We start from the raw sequence: 27720 nt of genomic DNA, 5'->3' as shown, positions 1-27720 counted from the left end.
TGGACAGCTGGGAGTTATAGAACCCAAGTCTTACTGGACATGCTGATTTCCCGTGAACCTTTCTGAAAGCCCATGGTGGGGAGGGGTAAACTGCAATATAGATTTAGGCTACTGATATAATTAGCTTTAGGTTCTAGGTCACCTTTTAGACCCTACTGTACCCATGTTGCTTAGCCCATGGGCTGGGGAATCCTCTGCATTCTTTTGCAGTTGGCGCCCTAAGTTCTGATTGGTAGATTGGTAGGGTAGTCCCTCCTCCTCCAGGTGTGACAATTGTTGGGGTGCCTTCCTTTGTTTTCAGGAGGCGCTGGAGGTCCCTCACTATCTACCTAACATCTTCAAGTTCATTTTTGATAAAAATATCAATTTTTTCTTGAGTTATGTTTTGCTTTCCTGTTCACATTACATCACTGTTTTTTTTTTTCCTAGACTTTCTTACGCCCGTTGCTTCTTTCATTACTAGCTCTTTTCCTCTCTGTCCTTACACTTGACACTATTTGTGAATTGTTCCGAGATCAGGGCTTTTAGTCCTAAACATTTGGTGGGATGCTTTTCATTTCTTACTTAGATATTACATTTACCCCTTATCCTTATGTTCCTAAAGATATCCTGTTTATTGACCATGTCTATTCCCTTTTTCTGAGGAAGGTGACATTAGGAAACAACAGCACAGCAAAGTGCTATGGAATTGAGATTTGGTTATGAATCTCTGTAGCAACTCCCAGTTTTAAAATCCTTTGAATGTCTGAAATCGAAAATCAGCAATTTGAGTAGGCGATGCCTCCGAAATCACATATAGGAGCAGTTTCTCCCTTACCCACTTTTTGGGATGAGTGCGTGTGTTTACTCAACATGTGTATATTTTCTACTTTCCCCATCTGGCATCTGCTTTAGTACCAGCCTAGCTAGCTGTTCTGTGTCAAGAGTACTTTAGCCTTTTCATTATCAAAGGGAAAGAAATGAAATAATATAAAAAAGAAAATCCTTCTCCCATCTCCCCCTCCCGCTTCACTTTTGTTTTGTTGTTTCTGAGCAAGTTTCTTGCCATTTACCTTTGCATTTGCATTGCTTATTGATTGGCAATTTAAAAATTGTTTATTGTGCTCTTTTGTTTCACTGTTCAAGAGCTAAAACAAAAGCTACCAGGCCCTGCGAGGTACACATTTGCATGCGGTGAGCGTTGCCCGAGGAAAAAGTAATTGCTAATGCATATTTATGTGGCACAAATTTGCCATTTGTTTATGCATAAAATTATCAATAGTGCAGGGCGGCCCAGCCGTAGAAAATGGTGACCTTTTTAGCTTAATAAATAGAAATCAGCTGTTATTGTGAAGAGATCAGCCATTTATTCTGTGTTGAGGGACATTGCCGGGAAAATGCAGATTGGGGCTGGCAATATCATTAAATGGAAGGCCAATGACCCTTTCCGTAGAGTCTATTATACTTTATCTAATAGGGGATAAATGACTCTGCTTGGCAAATGGAATAAAGAACAACTGGTTTTTTTTGTTGTTGTTGTTTTTTGGTGTTTTTTGTTTTTGTTTTTGTAATTTTATAACTATATGGATTTTAAGCCAGTAAAACTGAACAGGAAATTTCATGCTGACCTGTTGCTAGAATTCCCTCAAAATGTATGTTTTAAAGTTGCTTTTCTTATTCATTATTCTCTAACTATTTAGATTTGTGCCCATTGAGACAAAAAGTAAGTCAAGGGATATTTTTCCAAAGAGAAAAGGTCTTTCTTCAGTTTTTAGTTTTCTTCTCTCTCTTTCTTTCTGTCTCTTTTTTTCATACTTTCATCTCTGCATTGAAGGCATCTTTGCATCTTACAGAGTTGCTCTATATTTGATGTCTTTAAAATATTAAGTATAGAAGAAGATATTCTCAAAATAAAGTTACGAATATATTGTAAAGTGAGGTGGGTTTTTTTTTTTAAGTAAGCGTAATACTTTCAAGTGATAAGAATGGCTTTTTAAGTAAGTAGGTGGGTCCTTGGTTTGGAGAATATTTTGTAAATATAAAACCTTCTCATCAGCATATTTTCTCAGTATCATAAAAAACCAGGAGATAGTTACCTTTTTTTGGTTGTCTCCCTGTTGTATCCGATGAATGAAATGCCCTCCATCTCCCCTCAGCTTGCCTCTGCCTGTAGTTTAATGTGGCTTGATGTCACACTATGTCTACTTGGCTAATATCATGTTGACATGTTAGTGAGCATTTTTGCCTCTTAGGATTTTTTTAATGCACTTTTTTCAATCATTATAGAATTCACTATTAAATGGAAGTTGTGTTTGTTTTTAAAATATCAATATGTGATACTTGATATGCTCAACATTTTATACAATATATATGTTATGAAATAAGATAATGAAACAGAGACCTGTAAAACCACCTCCAAACATGGCTAACATCTTGGAAGCTACCTGCATGCTCCTCCCTAACTGTGTTTGGTAAAGCAAGTTCACCGTACCATGTGTAAAGTTTCCACAATAGTGTTTTTGCAGCCACCAATCTTTCCCTCGTGCTGCACTTTAGTATGACAGTGCATTCTGCGGCATGTCACCAGAGTGACTGAGTAACCTTTTACTGGCAGAAATGGGTCTGTCGTTCCTTTTTAAAGTAGAGGGTGTAAATAGGATTCAGACACTAGGGAACATTAGTCCATAAAATGAATATATTTTTTATGTCATTTATAAGGTATTGATTTTAGGTCCATTAGATTCACAGTCCCTAGTGGGAGAAAAAACAATGATTTAATGGGTAGGTTGGAAATTCCAGAAGGAAGAGCAGCAGTTAACCCCTTCCTCAACTCCCTGCCCGTGTTATATAATATATTCTAGAAGCTGAGGCAAGGACTCTGGGAAAAAGGGACAGAACTCTTATCATCTGTCTTCCCTGCAGTTTACAGGGGGTCAGAAAACAAATTTCAGCTCGGTTATTACTGTGTCTCTGAATGTGATAGAACAGATCATTCTGGGTTGATAAGAGTTGGCAAAATTATTTTTTAGAAGGTAGTTTTTAAGTTGATGGAATCATTTTATTTTTACAAAACCCAGACATATTTATTTATTTAGAGAGTCTTAGCAACTTAAGATATTGTTTAGGGAGATTACAGAATAGGAAGGGATGGAGCTTCAGTTTTGTTTTTTTTTTTAAGAAAAAAGATTTTTTTTTCCTCCTACTCCTAAGAAAGTTCACTACAGCATCATGACAATTGTAACATTTATTAGGCAAGTTTTAAGTGATCTTAATGACATTAGAGATCTTAGTAATATTTAAAGTAGGGTGTTTCCTGTTCCATAAATACATAGAAAATTATTGGTTTATGCAAACCTCTTTTATGATGAGAGATGACTGAAATATCATTTCACCACTATGTAATTAAATTTAGGTTCAGAGCTCTCATAATTCTAGTCAATTTCACACAACTAGTGTTACTACCACCTAAAAGGAATTTTCTTCTAGGCTACTTTGGCAACTATATCTTCATTCTTATATCTGAAAAAAACCTAATTATAATATAGGTAGAAAATTTTTTTTGATTTCAGTTATCTTTCCAATCTTTTGCCATACTGATGTTGTGATTGAAAAATACGCCAACTGAAATGTGATTACCTTAAAACTTGACCTGACAGAAAGATGTTGACATCAACATTTTTAGAATTTTATATTTTAATTCAAGTTTTTTCAAGTTCTATAACAAAAATATAAAAATACAGGCTCCCTCTTGTGGGTAAAATTACCACCTGTGCATTTCTGTGTCACCCAAATATGGAAAATGGTGAAATTTCACTGTTTCATTTTTAAGTACACTCAACTGTAGTATTCTCTTTATATGTGGTTAGATGTGCTATTTCACCTAACTGGGAAAAAAAAAGTGGAGTTTGTGGTATTATTTTTAAGTAAAATTTTTAATGGAAATAAAATTTTAAAAAATTGGCTGACTGTGTATAGACACTCTTTATTTTACTTCAGCAACGTCATTTCTGATGTTCCAGGTTTCTAATGATAACTTTCTCATTTTGGAATATTCTTTAAGGGAGTGTTTCGTAAACTAATGAAATAATGTGGATTCTTGTTTTTGTCAACGTGGTGACTTTTGAATTTCTGTGCTTACTAACAAAAGTTCAGATATTAGAATGAAGTGAAATCCCTCTGTACCAATCATGCACCATGAAGATAAGATAAAGTATGGTAATAAAACTTCTTAAATACCATCAACCTCGTGATCAATACTGAATAATAGATGATGTTATAAAAATGAGCACTAAAGCATTACTCAATTTTCCTCGAATAGAACTGATAGAGGAGAGTCAGAGCCCCAACCAGGGCTGTGTCTCCCACTGTATAGGGTTTCCCTGCTTTCATAAGTCTCATTCCCTGAAATCTTTACTGACTCTCAAAGGCCTTTTTTGTTCAGCCTGGGGAAATAGGTACCAAAGGCAGAGTTTTATTCACTCTTGACAGTGGCAAGAGCAGTATTTCTGAAGTTAAGCCAGGCAGTGGAATCGTAGAGATACGTAGCAGGGGATATGAGTGGAGAGATAGCTGAACGACTCCACCTCAACAATTATGTGTTGATTATTGCTGTTGTACATTCAAATGGAATCAAGGAAGATACCTAAGAGAACACCTGAAGATCTCTCATAAATCATTTCAAGAAACAGGAATCTATCATAGCATTGCCTGTTCTAAAGCATCTGCAGGATATTGACATGAAAATTAGACTGAATGAATAACTTCTGAGTTTTTAGATAATGCCTCTTCTTCCTGAGCCATAATTTTATTATATTTATTTATGTAAATTTAATACATACGTTTACATACATAAATATTGCATACATATTTAATGGTTTATTTATAAATTTATATATATATATAGATTTCTTTTGAAAACCTTAGGCGTGTCCTACTTCCAAAAGTCACACATTCATATATTTAGTAAGTAAAACAATGCACTGTTAATGGTCTACTTTTATTTTTCCAGCATTCCTCTTACTGATGACATGATTCCTGTTTGAATCTGTTTAGAAGATTCTGAAAGCTGAACAGAGAATTTTGGCACTGCACTGGGTAGGAAAAAGGTATATTCATAAAATATACTCTTGAAAAATCAATTTGCTATTTCACAAAAATCGAAGTTTATATGTCTTCTCTTATTTTTAATTTAGAAATAAAATATATAAAACATATGCATATAAGAGCATAGAATGTAGTCTTCTATATTCAGATGAATATAATTATAATTTTGAGACTCATTATGAAGGTAATCTCTCTAAACTGGCAGATGATAGCAACATTTCTTTTCTTTTCATTTTCTTAATGAGATACACTTTTTTTTTGAAGTTGTGAAAGCTTTTTTTTCCTCCACCGAAAAATGTTTTACAAAACATTTGTTGCTTCTTTTTTGTTGTTGCCGCAAAAGAAATATTTTGGTTTACAATGGATAGGTCATACATTTGAGAAAAATTTCTGTGGACTATTAAGTATTCCAGGGTGTGTTTCTGTTTACACTTACAAAAATGCCATTTTGCTGAGACCAAACAAATACATTGTGGTTTATTGGCAGAAAAATTATGTGAGCATCTATCTGTGTATTTATGAAATACTTGTTTGTCTTTCAAAAAAGTTATACTCTTGGGAACAGGAACTGAAAGTTTGACCATAGACCTAGCGTTGAAAATCCTTTTATAATCAATCGCTGGGTTAACTGGCCATCGAGTGGGTGACTGCAGAAAAGGCTGGAGGTAAGGGATTCTGCTGTTCAGAACAGGTTTGTCTTTAGGAAGGTCGAAAAGGAAATCTCCTTTTGTTGGTACCTAAAAAGCATAATGAAAAAGTGGTTTTCTTACATAGTGACCTAAAACTTACTTATTCAGTAATCTGCTCTTCAAGTTGTATGACTTACATCTCTAGCACTCCAATATACAAGTATATTTGTGAGAACCCTTAGAACCAATGGTAGTCATTACCTTATTCAAAAACTAAATTGTTAAAATCCTAAATAATGTTATTAAAATCTCCATAAAGAGGCTTCATATATTCACCGACATGTGAAATAATATAATATAAAAGAAGACATAGTGAACAATGGATTTTTATGCTAATAAAAGTAGGGTAAGTCACAAATAAATTATCGCAAACATCAAATTTCTCTAGTTTCACAAGTAAAAAACCAGTATAAATAAAATTACAAGGCAAATGATAAAGCGGGACTACTAGTTCTAATAAATATGGGAAACATCAAGTGTAAAGAGCAGAAACATTATAAGTTTCTATTCTGGAAGATAAATTTGGTGGAGTTCTTACAGTGGAAGAATAAGAGAATGGATATTAGGGCCTAACTGGCAGTATCTTACAATTTCACTTCCAAGAATCTAACTTAATGAAATAATTAAAGAAGGAGACGAAATTCATGTAAATATGTTCATTTTCATGTATTTATAATTAGGAGAATTTGAGATTGATTAAACTGTTCAGCAACAGAGCAGTGGTGAGATAAATTTGAGTACATTCATATGATAAGATATTAGGTGGCAATAAAATATTTTTAAAGAATTTTTAAAGACATGAAATTATGCCTAATGCAATGTCAAATGAAACAGGTTAGAATCTATACTAAAGCTACAGGTATGTGTTTCCAAGGTTGTGTTTATATACATACACACGTGCACACACACATACACATTCACATGTACCTATATGTTATAATCATATAAAAACAGAAAAAAAGACCTGAAAGTAAGTATATCAAATATAAAAGAGCTTAGACTCATGGAATCATGAGAAGTTTTAATTTTCTTCATAGTTTACAATTTTTTTTCAAAAGTATGATTTAATATTAAAATTTGAGCAATATGAAAAGTATGGGATTCCAGAAGGTATACGTAAGTTGCTCAATGCCTCTGTTTGTTAGAATACTACATTTGTGCCTATTCAAAGAGAGAAAAAACAGCCTACCATCCATCCTTTTTGGATGTTTTTCCTGAGGTCCAGTTGGAATGAGACTTCCTGCTCCGTAGAGCCACACAACCACTTAGAAATCTTGATCATATTGCAGCCTGGCTGCCTCTTTTGGGGTAGGGCAGTTTGAGGCACTGTGCTGCAGTTTGGAGGCATTGGACCAGCACATGAAGGTTTCTGGTACACATGTCCATTTCAAAGGAAAAATGCAAAACTTTGCAGACTTCATTTTCTTCTGTGTAAGTGGAAGGGGTTGAGTAGAGCAGTACTAGATTAAGAATATTTTTTCTTTCTTTTTAAAAATATTTTTACAAGTGTTGTGTTACCTTAAAATATTAGAGGAGTGGGAATTTAAGCAAAGTGAGAAATCACAATTAGATAGCAATCTGTGAGAAAAATCTTTGTGGAAATTAGAGTGAGAGCATTTTTCCTTCCTGAACCTAAACTGACTTTACTCTTTGAACTTATAAGAGAAGCGTGATGTTTAGGAGCATAGACTTTGGAGACAAATGGTTTGGGTTCAGCTCCTGACTGTACCACCCATACCTGTTTATTGTTGGGTTTGTTCCTTAATCACTGGGCCTCAGATTCCTCATGCATAAAAGGTAAATAATAATGGAAAAGTAAATATATCTTGCAAATACTTATTACATGGACACAGGTGTAATTAGTGTTTATAAGCCACTAAGCAAAATAGACTTTAAAGCCCAAACCATCGCAGGAGATAGAGTCACTTTATAAATGATGAAAGTTTCAATCCAATAGGAAGATAGAATAGTTTTAAATCAAAATGTCCCGAATACTATAACCTCAAAATATATTAAGGAAAATTGGCAGAACAACAAGGAGAAATAAACAAATACATAACAGCAGTGATATTAACTCACTTCTCTTAGTAATTGATAGAATAAAATAGAAAAATCAATAAGGATTTATTTTTGAAAGACAAAATGAAGAAACTTGGCCTCATGGACATATGTAGAACCTTGCCTACAGCTGTAAAATTCATATTATTTTCAAGAACACATTGAACAATTACCAAAATTGACCATGTTCTAAGTCAATAAGTAAGTCTTAATCAATTCTCAACTATTTTCAAATAATTGAAATTATACCATAATGAAATTAAACAAACAATAAAAAGAGAGCTAGAAATATAGTTTCACAATTAAAAAGAAATCACAATGGAATTTAGAAATATCTTAGATTAAACAATAATGAACATCCTACATATAAGAATTGTTGAATGCCTTTAAGAAGCATTTACTGGGAAATTATAACCTAAACAAATGTATTATAAAAATGAAGAAAGGGTAAAAATTAATAGACAAGAATTCATCTCAAGAAATTACAAAGCAAACTACAAAATAAATTGGAAGTAGTAGAAGAAAGAAACTAAGGTAAGAATAAAATAAACACGTGGGAAACAGTTATATAACAAGAAAGGACTAAGAAAGCCAAAAATTGATTATTGGAAAAGATTAATAAATTTTCCAAACCTCTGTTGAGATTGAGCAAGAAAGCAAGTGATGAGGGACTAATAACCAATGTCAGGATTGAAAAAGGAGACATCACAACAGATGTGCAGATATGAAATAGCTAATGAGAAATATTATGAATAACTTTATGTTGGTAAACATGAAGAGTTGGGTGTATGGAAAAATTTCTAGAAAAATATAATGGCAAAATTTACTGAAAAAGAAATAGTTCTATAACCATAAAGGAAATTTAATTCACTAATTAAAAATCATCCTACAAAACAAATTCCAGACCCAGATGGCTTCACAGGCAAACTCAAGGAAGATATATGTCTAATCTTATATAAGTATTTTTAAAAAATTGAAGAAGTAACATTCCCAACTCATTTTATAAGGACTATATAATCTTAATACCAAGAATAGTATGAAAAAGGGTATATATACATCATTTCCTGTCATTATCATAAATGGAAAAATATTCAACAAAATATCAGCAAACCAATTCAGCAATAGATAAAAGAATTATTTATTATGACCAACTTGGTTTATTCTAGAAATGCAAGGTTTGGTAACATGTAAAAAACTATGTAATACAGATTAAAAGAAAGTATCATATGATCATTTCAATAAATGCAGGGAAAGCATTTAATAAAATTCAACATCTATTTCTGGTTTTTAAAAAATTCTTAGAAAATGAAAATCAGGGAGGAACTTCCTTAATGTGATATAAAATATCTATAGCAAACACAAATTATCGTAGTAAAATGTTGAAAGCTTTCCTTCTTGTTCTTTTCCTTCTTTTTCTTGTTCTAGATTAAGAATATTTTTTTCAAGAACAAGACAAGGATATTTGCTATCACCGTTGCTATATAGAATTTTTCTAGAAATCCTAGCCAATGCTAGGTAAAAGCAAGATAAAGAAAGAAAGTTAATAGCATTGAAAAGGAAACAACCAACTATCATTATTGGCAGATGATATGAGTTTTGCAAGGCTGATACATATGATATACAGAAATCATCTGTATTTTTATGTGTCAGCATCAATTTTTATCTAGTTTCCAGTAATAAGAGGTCTAAGAGATAGGCAATATCTCTCGAGGGAAAATTGTGAAACTTTATTAAGTAATATTTTCAAAGGTCAAAATAAATGATAAGATATACCATGCTCATGGACTGAAAGGCCAATATTGTAAAACCGTCCCTTACTCTCAAATTGATTTACAAGTATGATGTAATCACAATCAAAATGCCAACTGATTATTTTGCCTTTGTTTCCTGTTATCTTTTCATACAGCTTTGTGTGTGTGAGTGTGTGCGTGTGTGTGTGTGTGTGTGTGTGTGTGAGAAATGTAACAAGTTGATTCTAAAATGCAAAAGGCAAAGAGTAGTCAAAATACTTTTTGAAAAGGAGAAATGGGCAGGAGGACTTGCCCTAGAGATATTATAAAGCTCTATTAATTCAGAAAGTGTGGCATTGCTGCAGGAGTAGACAAGTAGATAGATGAGAGAAAATAAACAGCCCAGAAACAAACACTTACAAATATGGATACTATAATAAGAGTGGTACTTCAAAGCAGTAGAGAAATAAAATTTTTAATACATGTATACTGTGAAAATTGATTTTCTATATAAAAAAATGAAATTGGCCGGGCGCGGTGGCTCACGCCTGTAATCCTAGCACTCTGGGAGGCCGAGGTGGGCGGATCGTTTGAGCTCAGGAGTTCGAGACCAGCCTGAGCAAGAGCGAGACCCCATCTCTACTAAAAATAGAAAGAAATTATATGGACAGCTAAAATATATATAGAAAAAATTAGCCGGGCATGGTGGCACATGCCTGTAGTCCCAGCTACTCGGGAGGCTGAGACAGGAGGATTGCTTGAGCTCAGGAGTTTGAGGTTGCTGTGAGCTAGGCTAACGCCACGGCACTCACTCTAGCCGGGGCAACAGAGTGAGACTCTGTCTCAAAAAAAAAAAAGAAAAAAAAAAAAGAAAATGAAATTGGATCTCTGCCTCACATCATGCACAAAAATCAGTTTTCGTTGTTCAAAGCCTAAGTGTAAGAGACAAAATAATCAGTGTCCTATTAGAGACTCTAAAAGAATAGCCTGGGAATATGATCTGGAAATAGAGAAGGATTCCTTAAGCCAAAAAAAAAAAAAAAAGAAAGAAAAAAAAGGCACACATCAGTCGATATTTTTTTGTTTATCATAAAGCATCAGAAAAAGAGTGAAAAGACAGGACATGGAGTGACAGAATAAATTTGCAAAACATCATTGATAAAGTTGGTATTCAGAATAGATTTTTTTAAACCTACAAATAAATGTAAAAATTCACATAATCGAACAGAAAAATAGGCAAAAGAAGAAATCCAAATGCCCAATAATATGTCTAAATGTCCAACATATGAAAAAGTTATTAATCTCAGTAGTAATCAAAGAAATACAAATTAAACTAATAGTGAGATCCATCAGAACAGAGAAAACTAAAATATCTAGCAGTTCAGAGCATTGGCAAGGACACAGAGCAGCACCAACACCCATACAGTGCTGGATGCAAATTGGAACAAACACTTTTGAATATAGTACCTAGAAAAGTTGAAATTTATAGCCCCTGCACAAGCAGTGGCAATTCTAGATAAATATCCTAGAGAAATATGTGCGTATGTATATCAGAAGACATGTATGAGAAGGTTCACAGGAGAAATATTGTATTCGCCAGAAAACTGGAAACAACTCAGTTGCCATCAGCAAGTTGGAAAATGATAGAACAATCATACAGTGAAATATGAAGTGATGAAATTGGAAGAATCTTAGTGCTCTAATTAATATTAGCTGGAAAAATCAAGGCACATCAGAATACATGTAGGATGATTCCAGGCAAACTGAATTATATTGTTTAGGAATGCTCTGTAGACAGTAAAGCTGTAAAGAAAAGCAAGGAAGTACTTTTGTCAAAGCCAGGAAGTGCTGAACTCTAGGAAGGAGGAAAGAGTTTGAGCTGAGGGGAGGGAGAATTTGGGTCAGGGAACACTTCTGACTCAAGGGAGAGTACCAGTAATGTCCTGTGCGGTAGTTATGTGGGTGCATGCTTTCTTACCGTTCGTTAAACTGCACATATTCTGTGCATATATTTCATAATAAGTAAATGTCAAAATAATACAGCAAATAGTTGATATAGGTTTTATTTATTTCTTTAGTGGTGTTTTAGGAGGGAGAAATATGGTTGCAAATAGTATAAATTAAACTGAGATGTCTTTCAAAATTAGATAACATAATTTAAGATGCTTGTGAAGAATTTCCCACATTGAAAATGAAGACTAATAGGATAGCAAAATGAGCATTTATTCTTTCCAGTATTCTTTTTCTAAGAAATGTGATAAAGAATATTAGGCAGAGTAGGATATTAGACTGAATAGAAATAAATTGTTTTCAGAACTATAAAATTATGGATATTTAATTTATACATATTTTGAAATACTCCGTGTTAAAACATCCTTTCCAACAAATCAACAATTTTCACAAAAAGGCTTAGTTGAATACCAGATTATATACTGAATTGACCAAAAACAACCATGACTAAAATAAGAGACTTCACATAGGTATTCTACATAAATCTAAGATTTTTGCGGAGGTAAATTGAGGATAGTGGTTAGTTATACCATGGTGGCAGTATTTTTTGTTTTGCTTATCTCCTTTTGTATTAACATTCTTTCAAAATGTCACTGCATTTATAGTTATTTGCTTTAACCATTTATCCAGTTAATAATTTGTGATCCTAAGTGGTTGTCATTTGTACATGCCTTATGGTCACCTTTCTCTTTTACTTGCAAATAAGCAAGCTCTTTGCTTTAACTATTTATCAAATCCAATCACTTTTTTCCCTCAGTCACCCTAATCTAAAAAGTAAAATGCTTTATTGCTTGAAAAAGGCAAATAATCCCAATATACTGTAAATTGTCAAGTGAGTTCTGTATAATTAAAGATTACCCTGCAATATACAATTTTTAAGGCATTTATCCCGACAGGGTTCACTGGCCTTTGAGAATGAGCCACTTTGTTGACAAATCTATCATCTAAATTGTGCAACATTAGTGAGAACTCTGAACAGCACACACTTACATTTTAATGTGGATGGCAGCTGAAAAAAAAAAAAAAAAGGACACCAAAATAAAATACTGAATATGATTGAAGTTGATTTTTAAAAGGTCTGCCACCTGTAGATAAAAATGTGCATTATTCTGAGCACATAATTCACATAATTAACAAAACTGAAAGACCATGGCCAAATCCAATGACCCTCTGAAATCAACACCCTGGTTATTATTTAAAAAAAGAAGGCACTGATTTTCGGTTCCACAGATAAAGCCTCCTGATGCTACATACCTGTCCAACTAACTGTTCCTGCTCTACAACTTTATCCACATCTCCCTGGGAACGTGTGGTAGAACTGATTCCTGAAAGTACGGTCTTTGATATGTGAATCCTTCGTTTCTTAGTAACTGATTATGTAATCATATATTTTATGAAAGGTATAAAATTTCTGTTCTGTTCTATTCTTTTCTATTTCTCATTGTCTTTGAGAACCTTTATAAATCATTGTAGATCATCTTTTATTGTACACCTAAATCTCTTGGATAACACTCCCTTTTTTTATATACTCTCAGCTTAGTCTTGCCAAGTTAATGAAACATTATCAGTAAAAACACTAGGCAAAGAATGCTAAAGGAATATCTAATGGTACTATATGCTCGTAATTCTTTTCTCTGCTCAGAATGATTTGTTTAAAAGCCTGATTATGCTTGATTGTCTTCATGCTCTACATACAAATATTTAATATCTATCTTAATAAGTTAGCATAAAATTATTAGGCTTATTTTCTGGGTATTTCAAGTGTAGATGGATATAATTCACTGGAGGAGTTTTATTAGCACAATTTGAATTGAAGAGTTCATTTCAAAATACACATCAACTTAGGTAACAATGCAGTCATGGTAGAGAAGCTCCATTGTGCTGATATTGGAACTAGGTATTGCTACCTGAGTAGCCAATGCTGATTCATTTGAAGCAGCCCTAAAACACTAGCCCGGTAGGAAATAACAGCCTATGTACAATTCTTTGACTATTCTCTGGGATTTCAACTTCTTCACTGATAAAATAAAATTGAATGAGAATCTCTCAAAAGTTATGAAAAATTAGAGTTGTATTACTTTTTAAAAGTCAGATGGCGGCCGGGCGCGGTGGCTCACGCCTGTAATCCTAGCACTCTGGGAGGCTGAGGCGGGTGGATCATTTGAGCTGAGGAGTTCGAGACCAGCCTGAGCAAGAGTGAGACCCTGTCTCTACTAAAAATAGAAAGAAATTAGCCAAACAACTAAAAATATATATAAAAATTAGCCAGGCATGGTGGCGCATGCCTGTAGTCCCAGCTACTCGGGAGGCTGAGGCAGAAGGATTGCTTGAGCCCAGGAGTTTGAGGTTGCTGTGAGCAAGGCTGACGCCACAGAACTCTAGCCCAGGCAACAGAGTGAGACTCTGTCAAAAAAAAAAAAAAAAAAAAAGTCAGATGGCAAAATATGGGTCTTAATAATTTAATAGCAGCTACTTGAGCATTGTTTTCTTGTTGAGCAATTATTTATAATGGAGAGGATTTTTACTTCCAAATAAAATAATGCATAAACTATTAACCAAAAGCCTTTAACATAATATATGTGAGCAAGCAATTGCTTCTTTTTTGTCTTTCTTTAGAATACTAGGCAACAAAGAAGCAGTTACAGTAGTAATCATTTAAGAAAAACTTTGACTCCAAAGTGTCTCCATAGTACTTTCTGCAAAGTTAGAATGCAGAAATTCCAGATTATATATTGTCTCAATGAAAGAACTTTGCCCACAGTCACATTCTGTAATGAAAATACATTCTGCATAAAGTGAAGTTGAACTGCAGAGATTTATTATAAAATGTAAAAAACATTTCCTAATTTATAAGTAATTTTAAATCATAGTGTTTTTTATTTTCTGAAGTAATACCCATATCTATGCATACTTTAGATAATTTGTAAATAGCGACTTATATTTTATAACGAGTCATTGGTGTTTTATAATATGATATGATATAACATAACAAAATATTAAATTTTTTTAGGCATTTATAAGAAGCGACATATTTTATAATAAGTCATTGGTGTTTTAGAATATTGTATGGTATAATATAATAAAATGTAAACATGATGTGTGGCCTATAATTAGGGAATTTAACTCCCCTCTTAACATAGTAAAGTTTTTTGATACAGGTATCATTTTAGACATTTCAAATCTGTGTGAAACGAATGGTTTTAAGATGGTTTTCTAACTATTTAGAAAAAAGTTAAATTTCTATACCAATACCAATATCAATTCTTAAAGGATTAAAGGTTTAAATTCATAACAAAAGAAATGGTAAAAGTACTAAGAAATGGTGTTGGTGAATAGAAGTGAGGGAAAGATTGGAAGTTTTTTTAAAGCATTTCACTAAAGGCGGTAATCACAAAAGAAAGATTTTGATAAGGTTTATCACATAAATGTAAACGTTTCTTTGCATCTTAAATGATAAGACTGACACACAAATGGAGAACTAAAAAATATATTTGAAGTGTTATAGGTGGAGTGGTATAAATTGCCATTTTTGTTAAAACTGTTCAACTATTGGCAATTTCATATGTTCAACATATTCAATTAAAATGTAATTTAAACTGCTTACAAATTAATAGAAAAGCAGAGAACTAATAGAAATGTTCAATTAATAGGAGGAAATCAGATGGGGACTAAACACATAATATGTTTGATTTTTATAAGTAATAAAGTAATGCTAATTAAATGTGAGATCATAGTTCATTTAGCAAATTAGCAAAGATTAAAAATGCCACAATAACCAATGCTGAAGAGATTGCAGTGAGAGGGGGCTTGCTGTGGCTAGTTGTGTCAGTTGTATGACTGCACCAGGGTCGTTTCACACAGTGCATGGTAAGTCTGCTAATGTTGATGCTTGTGCTTCTAGGAATTTGCCTACACCCATACACACACATATATGCTTAGACATATATTTATATTTAGCTATACATATATATATATATATGTCTCTAAAAGAAAGTAGTGTTTATAGTAACACAAAGCTTTGAAAACAACCTATATATTAAAAAATGGGCTCTGGGTTACCTAAATTACGGTGTTTGTGTATGATGGAATATTAATTTCACTTTTAAATAATTTTGTAATGACATCAGAAACCAGACCTGGATCATAGTAAACATTCAAGGAATGTTTGTTGAATGCGCGCGCGCGCGCACACACACACACACACACACACACACACACACAGAGCTGTGTGTCATGCATAGAACAAAAATCCTGGAAGAATATGTAAAAATTCTAAAAGCTTTTACCTAGACTATGGGATTATGCCTGGTTTTTAAAATTTTTCTTCTTCTTTGTTATATGTTTTAGCTACCTTTTAAAAATGAATATATATTACTTTCATTTGAAGAAAAATACGCAATATTTTTTAAACCTTAATATCAATGTAGTAATCTTTACTTAGTATTTCTAATGATTTCTAATGATAGCATTTTCTATATATACAGACTGCTGTATGAACTTATCTAAATTCTTTGTTTAAATTTTTTAATTAGAGAAAAATCCAGAGGAACAAAATGTGTTTTGAAATTTTCAATGTATTTGAAATAAAGTCAACATGGCAGGAAAATATGGTATAACAGTGTCAACAAGTTTATGTAGGATTTGCTCAGAAAATTCCCAGTGGTAAGTTGGGGGCACCCTGCTTCCAGAGACAGCAGGCTTTAAAGTTGATCTGCCTCTGGTAGTTGGATAGTTCTTCATGTAACACCAACTTTTGCCTTCATTTGAATTCCGCGTGGTCCCACTGTCAATGAGAATAATACTTAAGATTTAAGAGTTTTAGAATACTCTGAAAATAAATTCTGGATCCTATATAATGAACAATAGATATCATTCCTTATTCTGATATTTACCTTTTGTAAACCATTCAATTAAATCCTTCTGCTACTCTTCTAGCATTTCTATAGTCACTTTTTAAAATAAAGAGTTTATGTCATTGTTTTGAGCATTAATTCATGTCTGTGAATTCACAGACATGATCTACAGTTGGATTTTTTAAACATTCTCCTGCATTTCCCCTTTCTTCTGACACTTTTATAACCAAATACCTCAAATGAAAAAAGTGATTATTGCAATGAAATGATCCAGAGGATGAAACAATTTATTAAAATATATTAAAATAAAGAAAAATATATTTGATAGCTTGTACAAATGAACTAACCTATTTGAATCTAAAGAAACTCCTTTATAAAATGAATTCTATGTTCTTCCATTGTTCAGCACACTTTAGATGGTTATTTTAAATAAGTGAATTTTAGTACATGAACATTTTTCTATTTTTAAACTTTATCTTTACTGATATTAAAATTCATAGACAAATATTTTAATTTTAGGAATAGGAGTAATTTTTCAACAGCAAAAAAAATGTGTTGTTTAAAAGAAAATTTATACATTAACCAGCAATTTCAGAAAGGAGTGACAAAGAAACTTAATAAAACTCAAAACTCAATATGATTGGCCCTTCAATGGAAAATATCAAAGTATCTATCTAATGTTGTTGGAATACAGAAGAGTAGGATAAACTGGACAGAAAAGGAAGCTTAAAGCAAATTTTAACCTTTTAAAAACGCTTATAATTGTTATCTTTATCCCCTCCTCTCTCCTGTTTAAGAGTATTGTTACTTAAAAGCAAGAAACATTCATGTCAGAATATTTAAATTATATTAAAATTCAGGCCTTAAGACTATTTGTCAGGCAGAAATAATCCAACTATTATTTCTGGTGTAAAAAGTTTTTGGAATAACATCATTTGCCCAGAAGCAGTTTTCCAGCCTAATAATTCTTGGAATTATGATCTAAAATTTGAGAGGATTAAGGATGCATAACCACTAGAAAGTATGAGTGTGCAGGAATGTGACCAGAGGTGAAATCTGATGTAAAAGTTCTTTGAGGAAGTTGTAGTTCGAAACAGTAGTCCTGCAGAAGTAGAAATGCTACATATGTAAATGTTGCTCAGCAAGCTTGTCTTAGGTAAAAATATACTGAGTACTTCCAGAGCACTCTCCAAAATGTTCGCTAACAAGAGTTTTAATCTATTTTCTTAATTTTAGCCATGTTCTTCAATTATCCTTGAACAAAGTACTCAAAATGTGCAGAAACAAAGATCAACACATTCTGTATTCATTCACCTTCTTCTTAGTAATTTCTTTATGAGACATTTTGGAGGCAAGGTGTGATGTGCTCCCAGTCTATTGATGGCAGCCCCACTGTGGGTATGCTTACCACCTACCCTTTCTAGTATTTTGTCAGAAGTTGTGTCAAGAGTCAGATGGAAAAGGAGGCATGATGCTCTTTGTTGCAGAGGACACAAGAAAGAAAATGAGATCTTTGGCTGCAAAAATATTAGAGTCCTGGGGTGTTAGGTGGAGGTGGGAGTGGAAAAATGCATCAGTCTCTCCAGTGAAAGGCAGAATGCAAGGTGAATGAATAGCTAGCTCGCTTCTGGGCACTTTGCATCCAAAAGCTGTCCTTGTTAGATATACCAGTCATTTCAAGATGAGGTCAGCTTGCCACTAGCTTAATTGTGGACATTTCATTTAGTGTTTGGCCATAAAGAGAACCTGAACTCCATTTCTTTTAGAGACAACTGTCTCAATTTATTGCCCCCCAATAACCAGGAGAAAACTAATGGTGACAAACAATATTTAGGAAAAGTGGTTTGAGGACTATGCAATTCTTTTGAGATGTTCTGAAATCTACCTCTGAACTGAGGCAGAGATGCAAAGAAATGTGTCCCTGAATGTCTGTCTTCAAATGATCCCAAGTAAGTGGCTTTTAAGACCTATACTTTATTGTGGTGTCATTGTCTTTGATTGAGGGCTTCTGTAAGAAATGGTCTCATAAAATTCATTATACCTACCAAGAAATGTGTTGCAGCAGTGTTTCATTGCAATCCACATTTTGCAGTCTCTAAGACTACTTGGGAGAAATTTCTGACTCCTTTTACAAGTTATGCTGCCCTGGAGCATTTGGCCTATTTTTATCTAATGATGCCTGTGAATTCCATAATTAATCCATAGGTACCCTTTTTGCCATTCACTATTAGTGCCAAAGTTGAAGTCTCCATAGCCAGAGATGTAAACATTTATGGATTATATTTACCATAATACTACCCTTCTTCTTGTTTTTATTTCCATTATCTCATATACTTTTACTTAATATTCTCTGCTATATTTCATGTATCAGACAAGGAAGAGGTTTCACAGGCTTTGGATGGAGGGGGGAAAGTCTGTGGAGTAGAAGTGGGAATCCAGAAAGGCATAGCTAAGACAATGGTTTTTGGGTTGGGCCTTGAATGGTAGAAATGAGCAGAGAAATGAGACAAGAGGAGCAAAAATTCAATTTGGCTCAGAAATATAAGGCATTGGTGACACATAAATCTGTAAATTTCATGTCATTAAATTCAACCTGAAGAGCTGATGCATAATCTTGTCTACTTTGGTAAATAGTAAGATGCCATTGATTTTTTTTCCCCACTGGGGAAGTGTCAATATTGAGCATATGCTGTGCCTATGACCTCAGAGATTTCTCTGGGATGTGATATGGTGTGTGTGAGTTTGGGACAGGGAAGAGGGGAGTAGATTTTTGGAATTCAAGAAACCAAAAATAAAATGTTATATTTATAAAAATAGGCCGGGCGCGGTGGCTCACGCCTGTAATCCTAGCACTCTGGGAGGCCGAGGTGGGCGGATCGTTTGAGCTCAGGAGTTCGAGACCAGCCTGAGCAAGAGCGAGACCCCATCTCCACTAAAAATAGAAAGAAATTATATGGACAGCTAAAAAATATATATAGAAAAAATTAGCCGGGCATGGTGGTGCATGCCTGTAGTCCCAGCTACTCGGGAGGCTGAGACAGGAGGATCGCTTGAGCTCAGGAGTTTGAGGTTGCTGTGAGCTAGGCTGACGCCACGGCACTCACTCTAGCCTGGGCAACAGAGTGAGACTCTGTCTCAAAAAAAAAAAATAAAATAAAAATAAAAATATAAGTTCCCCAATAGAAACTCTGTAAATGCTTTTAATGAGAGTGGGTTTGGGGAGCAATGGTAAATCCAAGTAATACAGATTTGATTGAATGACACTTGACTGCAGAGTCTTTAATGGCTCATGTACTCTGAAACTGTTGAGTTTGAGTCCATCAGCTACCTGGTCTGCTAAAATTTTTAGTCACATAGATTGGAGCACTACAGAGGGTAAATAGTAAAAGTAGAGAGTTTAAAACTATGCCCTTGCTTTAGGTATACAGAAGTTATTCTTTTCTCTAAAATTTAGTATTTCCTATTCTTTCACATTCTACATTTTAAATTTCAATGACAAGGATAGAGTTAATATATACTTAGCATTCAGCATCTTATAAACACTTTACGTGTATCAGCTCATTCAACTCTCAAAATTATGAGATATTACTAATTTGATTCTATAGTTTTAGAAACTGAGGCATGGGTAAATTAAAATGCCTCATCCAAGCTTGCACAAGTAGAATTAAATAGCCCAGCCAGGATTTGAATCTAGACCATCTTGTTCCCAGAGCTCCCACTCTTAATACACTGCTTCATCGGCCCAAAGTTGGGGGAAATTATTACCTATTTCATTTTTCTCCAATGAAATAAATGAATTTCATGTGAACTTGCTAGATTTACTGCTAATCAGTTAGAATTTCAGCAGTTTAGAATGAGAAGAGAGCTAAGAGGCACGTGATGCAACTTCTCATTCCTTGCAGAAAACTTCTTCATGTTATGATAGATACCTTTCCATCCTCATTGTAAATATTTTAAATAATGTAAAGAAATCAGTACTTGAAGAAGTGCATTCCACTTTGGAGCAGCTTTGTTAGAAAAGTACACCACCCTAAATCATCTCTCTTCTATAATTTTTATACCCATTAGACATCAATTAAAGTTATTGGTTAGCCATAGATATACTGTGATAGTAATCATAGCTAACATTTATTGAGTACTCACTATGTGCTGGGCACTTTTCTAAATGCTTTCCATGGATTAACTCTTTTAACCATCGAAACCATCCTATGATATGGATACTGAGTTAGAAGGAGGGTCAAGTAATTTACCGAAGGTCCAACAGTCAGTAGCGGAAACTAGACTTCTATCCATATATAACTCAGTCCCAAACTCTAGCAGTTTCCTGATTCACCTTCCATCCATCATGCTCCTCAGTCAACACCATCTCTCACCATCTCATCAGCTCTTATCAATGAAAAAAACTCTTCATCATGCTCTTCTGGAGTTTGCTTCCTTTCCACTGAAACAGCTTTTATTCTGTTACTTCCTACCCACTTCCCCTCACATCGTCTCCACCTACCTCTGGTCCACCAAGTTACCCTTTGTGTCAATGAGGTAGGCCTTTTAAACTTTTCTTTCTCATAAGTGCTTATTATTTCTACATCCCTGTCTTGGTGCTTATAATCCTATTTGAATTTTTTTTTTTACTCTCATCACCACTTTTCAATCTCTAAATCATCTTTCAAAGTCAAATTTAATACCAAACTTTTTTAAGAGGACTTCTCTGTAAAGAACAAAATATCCCTCCCTTGCAAAAATTTTATTTTATGAACTCATGAACTGTAAAATATGCCAGATGACACTAGGTAGTATTTAGGTTGGTTCAACCTTCCATCCTCTGCTGAAATTCTTTTCTATCATTCTTTATAGATCATCACATCACCCAACTTGAATGTTTTTAGTGGTGGGTATTCATTACTTATCAAGCCAGCCTGATTCATTGTTGGACACCTCTAATACTTAGAAAGTTTTTCCTTTTAATAAGTCAAAATTTTCCTCACTGTAATGGCTTGCCATTGATCTCAGCTATTTCATTTAATCTATTCCATTGACTGTGCTCCATTTAGCACTTTATAGTTTTTTAACTGTGTGCTTCTCAAAATTCTGTATTTAGTAAGTCTGAATAGGCCTTTTAGTTAGGAATCATAATTTATATTTTTCTATTTCCCTCAGTGCTTTATATGCTTTTTAGCACAGACTAGGTATGCAGTAAATACTCAATAAACAATGCATTGAACTATATTAATTGCTCAATATGTGTGTACATGTAAGTGTGTGTATATATACATATATACACACACACACACATGTGCATATATTTTTCTCATTTTAGCCTATCATTTACACACAATAGTAATAGCGCCCAAGAATAGCTGGAGTAATTGCAACATTTGCAAAACTCGTGTTCTCTCTCCCTTTCTGTCTAAACACACACACACACACACACACACACACACATGCACACATGATTCCACATTGAATATATAGAATACCAAGTTCCTAAGATATCCAGTTCATTTTTATATCATACTTTTATGACAAATGTTTCAGATACCATAGTCTATTTTGCTCTGTGGGACACACATCAGAAATCTAGATCCATTACCTATTGAATGGAAACCTAAATAGGATAGCTTCTTAGCTCCTACAGAGGTAGTCTAGAAGAATGGTTAAGAATGGGGTCTGTGGGCTCGCCAGTCTTTGACTGCCATTGTCTAGCTGTGTGATCTTGGACAACTTCTGTCTTCTGTGACTACTTGTTGCTCAGTTTTCCCATCTCTAAAATTGAGGTAATAGTACCTATTTCGTAGATATTTCAGCATTAAATGAATTAATGTACATAAAGTACATAGAGTACATATCTAGACTTCAGTAAATGTTATTATTGCTAAAAAGCACTCACCTAGTATCTGAAAAAATCTTGTAGCTAAGATAATATAGGAAATAGCTATAATGATTCCTAGTGATAAAATTTACTTTATTTTTCACAATTCCATAGACCTTAATTTTCTTCAAGAGAAATTCTTGATTTTTCTCTTCAGTGGAATAGGTAGAACAAGAAGCTTTACTATGTGACAAATGATAACAAATAATAGATAACTTTTTTATATTATTATTAATATAAGAGTTATTATTAAGAGTGTTATTAGAAAATGGCTTAAGTAGTCTTCATTCTTAACTTGACTTATTTCTAATTGCTAAGGAATTTATTTGTAAATAAATTTAACACTGTCAAAGGAATGCAGTTTTATAAGCCAACAGTGATAAAATAATAATATGACATTCTGTAGTACTTTATAGTTCTTAAAATTCTTTCTTTGGCAGTATATCATTTAAAATAACAGAAATTCTTATTTAGAGTTACTACTCAAATGTAAACCATATAGCCCATTTTTCCTTTTATTGGTGAGATTGGCTAAATTCAGGGAATGTTTAGAGGCCATGGGACAAATGCCAAATGTGGCTTAGTTCTCAGCATAGAGGTTTTAAAAGAAAATAAAATAATGTATTCAGAGCCACCAGTTGTACAATTAAAAGCACTGTCAACTGACCCCTTATGTAAGAGGCTGGAAAAAGGGATAAATAAAAATTGGAGCTTCAATCCTGTTGTTCTAAAATTTTTATAACTTAGAGAAATGAAAAATCACCTGGAAAAACTTTGTGCATAAAACATACAAATGTGTGCTGTATATGTAAATGTATGTAATAAATGTAGGAAAATATTATTTCTGAAAAATTTGGCTTCTCCAAAATACAAAGCATATGATCAAATGAGAAAACGATTAAAAATTCAGTGATACTAATTAGGAAATTTCGTTTTTCCTAAGGCCTTTCTCCGACTTTTCAATCAACTTAAATACCCCTTCCCTGCAGGAAAGAAACATTAAAAACATGGTTCCATTTATGAGGTATCTGGCCATGACTTTATGTGCCCACAAACCAAAGCAGGCCACCCAAACCTGTGAAAGCACTTTCCCTTCTATTCACACTTCCAAAGGGTTAACTCAGAAGTGCTCTATTGTATTCCTGATGGTTTCTCTGCAGAAAGCCCAGTGGGCTCTTTCAAGGGACTCTAAACAATGAGCTCAGTGAGGCTGTTCTGTCTAATTACTCAAAGACAGGGATGCTAAAGAGGAATTAATGACAGTTGACAAGTGCAATTAATAATTATAGCAAAGCCGGGAGTCATGCAGCAGGCAGATGACAATAACGGGGTAACTGTACATGGCAGCTTTCATCGGTTTGTGCTCTGTGTGTGTGTTTAAAGTGAGAGGCTTTGTGCAGGATGGGCCACACTTCATGCTGACAGGGGAGAAACTATAATTCAGCAACTCTAATGGACAGAGTCAGTCATCCCCCACCCACCCCGCCCCTCCTCTCCCTCTCTCCCTCTCCCTCGCTCTCTCTCTCTTTCTCTCTCTCTCTCTCTCAATCTCTATCTCCCCCACCCCTCCCTCCTTGCTTTCAGGGCTTCCAATTTGGTGAAAGAGAGGTAGTAGAAACTTAAAACAAAACTTAATAGAAAAGAGCTACAGTTAGCTTTTACTATCTGCTGGTGACAAAGCTACTTAAAATTCCTGTTGGGAAACTGGAAGGAGAAGGGGCCAGGGCAGGCAGTCACCAGAAGTGGGATTTCCATATCAAAGGGCAAGCCTTTGGCTCTGAATGGTAATTAAAGTACCCCCGATTTCATCTTCGTGGTCAAGTCATGAAAGGGGGAAAAAAAAATTAGAGAGAAGGATTTTTCAGTGCCTTCAGACTACAGAAGGGAAAGTCATAAATTAAATGAAAGTCGAGCTAAAAGGTGTCTAACACTTCAATCTTTGCATCTAATCGAATCTATGATATTTCTCAAGCATTTATGCAGTTCACATCTTCATTTTGCCCTGATTAGGAAGGATATAATGTCTGCTTACATTTATTGGCCACACATCTCGAGCTTCCAAGTTTGCAAAAGATATCAGTTTTCATTACATTGCCTTGGCGGCTCAGTCATTGGGGAAGGGATTGCACACTTTGAGCAAAGCTAACCTGTTTTAAAAATTACTTCTTTAGCTAACCAAGAAACCATAAACCGACTCGTTCACTTTTAGATATATGTTGGTATGACTTAACAAAAACTTCTATTTTAAAATGCTGAACATTTTTGATTTTATTTGCTATAAATTGTGCTTCTTCTTTTATTGATTGCTGGAGCTATTTTACTGTCTTTTCTCCAACACTCCCATTTCAAAGTCATGGCTTTATGAAATAATTATTTTAAATTGAAGTATGGGTCTTATAAGCAGTTTCAAATTCGTTAAAGAAGAATGCCACTTATATTCCGGGAAAGAAGGACTTAGAAATCTTATTTCATTTTTTGGATGAGATGTTAAACTTGGACCTACCTCTCTGTTCATTAAAGATCACACAGTTTTTTTTTTCCCGAAAGAGTCGAGAAGCCTGGCCAAACTCCAATGTAGATAATTACATTCCACCTACCTAATTCCCTAGCTGCTTTAATTGGAAACAATTCCACTCGACTCTCCATCCCCCTTACTTCTTGTCCTTACACTGCTTTGTAGCTTCTCAGGCATGTTTCACAAACTGCCATATCTCTTACACCCTCAAAATACTGTTTTGTATTTGGGGTAAATTAAATTATATGGCCATAGATTAGCACTTAAAGTTTGCAAAAAACCAAACCAAACTAAACCTTACAACTATGTAACACTGAATTTCAACCCACTTTCTAGAGTTATGTTGGACCCAGGATTTCCAATAAATGGAAAGTTGTGTGTTCTCTTAGCAATAACTAGTCCATGCATTCTCAGAAAGTGGTGTTGCCACTTAGGGGCAACAATTTGTTCTAGGGAAGCCAAAAAAGCTTATTCTTTATATGCAGACAGCAAGGATACTTGTACAGTATTTCTGGTGTATTAACATTTCATGGGAGGCAATTAGGGAAAACTATATAAAGAGGTTCATTGGGGAAGATGATAGTGAAAAGAATATGGAGAAATACTGATGTAGACTTATACTCACCCTTGATTTATTGATGGTTTAAGAGAGAAAGAGGAGCAGAGGTCAGGACTCGGCACCATTCTTTTTACATTGTTTTTTTTTTTTCTTGTTTCTCTTCATTCATTATGAAAGTCTGATACAGATGAGGAATCACTATGTTCTCCTCTTCTATTTCTTACCTCTTGTTAAAGAGTAAAGTGGATGGACCAATGGAACAATTATGAACAACTGAGGCACTATAAGCAGACACTAATCCAAGTAATTAAAAGACCAAAAAGTATCAAATTAAAGCCCAAATGAGAAAGATCACAAATTACATTAAGAATATGATATATTAAACACTGACTTAGAATTATCATTGAAAAAGTAGTAGGACATATTAGTTATTTATATTTTCATAGGGAACAAATTTGATTTTAGTAATCCAAAGAAAACTGAAAAGAATACAGACAGTCCCTAACTTATAATCATTAAATTTATAAGTTTTTTACTTTATGGTGGTGTGAAAGTGATATACATTCAGTAGAAACTGTGCTTTGAGTACCCATACAACCACTCTGTTCTTCCCTTTCAGTAAAATTTTCAACAAATTACATGAGATATTCAATACTTTATTAGAAAACAGGCTTTGTGTTAGATGATTTTGCCCAACTGTAGGCTAATGTAAGTGTTCTGAGCACATTTAAGGTAGCCTAAGCCAAGCTATGATGTTTGGTAGGTTAGGTGTATTAAATGAATTTTTGACATGATATTTTCAACTTATGATGAGCTTATCAGGACATAACCCCATCATAGTTCAAGGAGCATCTATGCTAATCGATAGTATAAAGTGATAGATTTTCTAACTTGCTCTTCCTATGACTTCCAAGAGAGTATATTGACTCTGGGATATCAAAAAACAGTTAAGAATATTTAAAAATTACATTTTGATGAGACCAATATTTCATCTAGTTCAGTATTATGCAGTGACACTAAGAATATGTTCCCTGCCTGCTCTGTAAGCCAGGCAGAAAATGTTGACAACACCCAAACAATGGTAGCTTCTAGCAGTGGGTGGTGATGATGATAATGATGATGATGGTGGTCATTACTTATGTCGCACTAACTCTGAGTCCGGGAACTGTTTTAAGCACTTTACTTATACTAACTCATTTAATTCTTTCAAAAACAATGAGGTAGTTACTATTATCATCATCTCCATTGTTACAGACGAGGAAATTGAGATGCAGATATTTAAGCAATTGCCCACCCAAGCATTAATTTGGAGCTGAAGGATTACAATAACATATTATCTATAAAGCCTTATTAAGAGTTTAGAATTCTCTCATTTTCACTTCCATTTCCTTGAGAAGAGTTAAATGTTATAGTAAATAACAGAAAACCTAACACCATCCTTTCACAGGAAATTTGGGGTTTTCAGGGTTTTCTGAAATGGTCTTTTCTTCTTTGCCTTCAAAAGACAAAATGTCTTAAAATTTTCACTTTCAAATGTGCACCATATCCCTTCAGTATGGTAACCCATTCAATTATTCTGGGACTTGGAAAATCAATTACTATCTTAAAAGATATTTATTTGGAGATTTCCCATTCCTCTCAAGAATGGTAACTGTGCTCTTGCTTTTGTTTTGCCCTTTCCATCTTTGCTTTAAAGACAATGAAAAACATAAATGACTTGCGGGAACTTCCAGAGGTAAATAAGGATCAATGTGTCTTTTCTACCATTTCTCTTTCTGGGTTTCCTAGATAAGGTTTCATGTGTGGATCTTATGTTGATATCAATAATTAATCAGGCAAAGAAAAGTTGGATCTTAGCTCATCTTCAAATTATCTGCAACCTAACAGAATAAAGAAGTAAAAGAAAAAAGATGCACGTGTGTTTCTCTGACCATTTCTATGAGGAGCTGACCAAGAATTCAAATATTAATCTTTCTCTCAAACAAAAGTTTGTGTCTGAACTGTTTGGTAGGGAGACACTGACCTCCTCTCTCTCTTGGCTTTCTCTTTGTTCCCACTTCTTTCCTTTTTTCTTTTTTCTTTTTTTTTTTTTGTCTTTCTTTTCTTATCTCAATGTCTCTGTGTCTCTCTTGTTTCCCAGCTCAAGTGCATCATTTTCTGCTATTGTGCTTAAAAAACTTGGCTGCAGGGGCTCTGAAATGAATAAAAATGTAATCCTCACTGTGCCCATTGTGCGCTCTCATTTGTTTTTGCTGTATCGATTTATCAGCAGAGGGAAATTACTTGCTGGAAGAGAGGATGCCAGTCAGAATGACATTTATTTCATAGTACAAGGAGGCTCTCCAGCGTGTTTCCATG

At 34.1% G+C, this 27720-nt stretch overlaps 1 protein-coding gene across 2 annotated transcripts in view; it reads left to right on the top strand.

Moving 5' to 3' along the window:
• The window catches only part of SOX5 (SRY-box transcription factor 5), a 1007084-nt gene that overhangs the window by 255637 nt on the left and 723727 nt on the right, over nt 1-27720 (top strand). For both annotated transcript variants that reach the window (XM_069489787.1, XM_069489790.1), the window contains exon 4: nt 4988-5084. The gene's annotated coding sequence lies outside the window, so the exon portion shown is untranslated. The remainder of the gene's footprint in view (nt 1-4987; nt 5085-27720) is intronic.

This window comes from Eulemur rufifrons, chromosome 16, assembly GCF_041146395.1.
Source record: "Eulemur rufifrons isolate Redbay chromosome 16, OSU_ERuf_1, whole genome shotgun sequence".
Taxonomy (NCBI): Eukaryota; Metazoa; Chordata; class Mammalia; order Primates; family Lemuridae; genus Eulemur; species Eulemur rufifrons.
This window is presented reverse-complemented; position numbering and strand designations above follow the sequence as displayed.